This window comes from Tupaia chinensis, unplaced genomic scaffold, assembly GCF_000334495.1.
Source record: "Tupaia chinensis unplaced genomic scaffold, TupChi_1.0 Scaffold145907_1, whole genome shotgun sequence".
NCBI lineage: Eukaryota > Metazoa > Chordata > Mammalia > Scandentia > Tupaiidae > Tupaia > Tupaia belangeri.
Window position 1 is genome coordinate 167,068 of NW_006205765.1, and position 2,887 is coordinate 169,954.

The following is a 2,887-nucleotide window of genomic DNA, read 5'->3' on the forward strand; positions in this document are numbered from 1 at the left end:
TTAAAAGCTTTTTTAATTTTTTTTTTTTTTTTTTTTTTTTTTTTTTTTTTTTTTTTTTTTTTTTGCAGAGAGCATGTGTGCTCACCAGAGACAGAGAGAAAGAAAATCACCCCCAGTGGGGTGTAGCTGTGTTATAATCCTTTTTCCTCTCATCGGCATTGTTAGCACGCACATACCCCCCAGTGTGTTTTTCGTTTTTTCTTATTTTCTAGATGTCATGTGTGCTGGCCAGAGAAATACAGAGACCAAAGAGAGGAGAGAGGGGAAAAGCAACCCCCCATAGGGAACAGTCATACCACAATCCATTCTCCTCTACCCTCCCATCTTTCATGATTTTGGGGCACACACACACACACATATATGCTGAGTGTTTCTCAAGTCACCAGGCTCAGGACTTGGACCATGCTGTCCACCCTGTGAGAATCCAACTGCATTAACCACCAGACCATGGAACCGGCCGCCTAGCATGTTTTCAAGCCCACAGTGTGGGATTCAAACCATGGTGAAACATGTGGTATCCAGCTCCCTTAACTGCTACACTACGATACCTACCCTCAAAATCTCTTTTTGTAATAGACTTCTCTATCATGATAGTATAAACTTGAAAATGTATGCAGCAGATGCATAAAAGTCCAATAAAAGCTGAGTCAGATGCTGTGAATAAGCTCCCTAGACCTCTGTACTACCATCCTTTTAGGTAGAGAAAGACTGAAAGGTAAAAACTGTGTTTCCCAGATTCTCCCACAGTAAGGGTTCTGCCTAAAGCATATGGGCACTCCTATAAGATTTCGAAGGCAGGAGTAAGGTGTGGACCACCTACCTGCTCCTTTTAGTTGCTTTTCTCCTGGCAAGCACAGTCCAGGAAACATGAGGCTTTCCTGCAACAGGATTCCAGGTTCCCTCCTCCAGCCTCCTGGGTAGTTGTGCAGTGACCGCAGTAATGGTGGTGTCGTATTCCTGTGGCTTCTTGATTCCAGCTTCCCAATTTCTAGAACATGTTTGGGATGTGCTCTTGAATACACCAACAGTGGTAGCCACAGACGTAAACATTTCCTAGCGAGTTCGTTCCATAGTTTCCTGGAAGCCGCTCCGGAGAACCCAGCAATATCTGCTATAAGCACTTTATTCCTTATATTAAATGTCCCCCTGCCTAAAATACCTACAGTGGTCTCTGTTTAGTTCATTAATTAAACAGTTTCGAGTTGACCTTTCTTGATCTCCAACTCCTCTGTCTGTGGAGGATAGTAAACCTGAAAATGAATGAGTTCTTGGAATGTGTCTGGGCCACCTCAGGAGCCAACTTCAAATTTCAGAGACCTGTTTTTATTTTATCAAGACTAAGAAATAAGGAAAGGCCTCATTTGATTATGAAAAAAAAAAAAATGAAGCAAGAAACCCCTAGAGTTCTGGGCACTCTACCCGTTCCCACCGAGAAGGAACAGGATGCATGCATCTAGGGTGAGACTGCTACTGGAAGGACATGGGTCCTGGACCGCCATTCCAGCTCTTAGTCTTTTTATGAGTAGTTAATAGGATTCATAGGAAATACAGTCCTGGAACTCTAGCTGGACAGCACTTCCTGGAAGCAGGTCTTTTTGTTTCTGAGGATAAGGCTAACATTAGAGTTTTCTTCAAGAAGCAAGCTGGTTATATAAGGAAGTGGCAAACTCGCAAATGAATGAAAACCAGCATGTACTGAACAGGGAGCCCCAGAGTAGAACACTGGTAAAAGGCCACGCTGTGGTCCTGAGGCCAGAAAAGATGTTGTGAGTCCAGATTCCACAGACTGTACAAACATTATTACCATATTTGGTTTCTGGCCAATGTCCCATTGACCAGGATAACTGGTAGCAAGCATAAGTTCATCTTCAGAACCTGACAGGTCAAAAGAATACAGAATGTAGAACATGACAAGGGTCTAAGAAAATTCCTTGCCCCATGTTAGTGACAATGAGTGATATGCTGTGATATTCAAAAGACTGTGATTATGTAGGACTTCTAGTCTCCATATACAATTTACCATGGAAATTTTATGATGGTTTCCATAAAGTTAACCTTTTCCTTATCTCTGATTTTCCATGTTTAAATGTAATTGATAAGATGTGTTTTTACTCACCAAATTAAAACTGCAGTTCTGCCTGGAAAAGCTATCTCTAGAACAAAGGAGAACATGGTTAGACCAGACTGAAAGATATTTCTGGAGCAAAGAACATTGATTAGACCAGATTGAATCTGTTAGTTGTTTGTCTAGCAGGCAGCTATAGTATTAATCTGTGGAGCACCTTCAAAGTTTGTGCAAGTGGGAGCCATTGGGAGCCTGTAGATGAAGAAGACTGAAAGGGGTGTTGGGTTTCCAAAAGTGCTTTCTTGTGTCCTGTATCTGTATGTTTGAATACTGTGGGGGTTCAAGACTGCTGTCAATGACCTCAAAAACTGCTTTCTAGCTGGGTCCTAAGTCCTTGGGTTCTTGCAGAATTTGGGTCAAATTCTTTAGATACCTGTTTTTCACGGCGTGTCTTCTCAAAGGACACTAAGCGATTCATACTGACTGCCTCATTTGTGTTCCAGTTGGATACTAGAGGCAAGCAGGGAGTGAGCCTGCAAAGTGCATAGTCCAATGCACCTGAGCATCACTCAGGAGCAGTATGATGGTGTAGGGTAGGGGACAATCAGCAGAGACAGGAGATCCAGACCAAGTCTGGGCTTGGGCTGGTCACTCAGCCTCTCTGGCCATTAGTTCCTGTACTCAAAGCTCAGTTTCCTCAGCTAAGATCACGTGAACACAGATGTCCATTTTTGAGTCCTGCTATCCCAAACTAACAAAAATAGGAGAGTAGGAAAAATAGGCATTTCCATATTTATTTCCTATGAATGGTTTATAGGAGCT

The 2,887-nt window shown here is 42.6% G+C and overlaps 1 long non-coding RNA gene across 1 annotated transcript in view; it reads right to left on the reverse strand.

Moving 5' to 3' along the window:
• LOC102486044 (uncharacterized) overlaps positions 1–2,161 on the reverse strand; it is an 11,252-nt gene extending 9,091 nt beyond the window's left edge. Inside the window, exons 1-2 of the long non-coding RNA XR_337430.3 lie at positions 2,117–2,161; positions 821–988 (exon numbers count right to left, since the gene is read on the reverse strand). This is a non-coding gene — a long non-coding RNA (uncharacterized LOC102486044). The remainder of the gene's footprint in view (positions 1–820; positions 989–2,116) is intronic.
• Between the last annotated feature and the right edge of the window lie 726 nt (positions 2,162–2,887).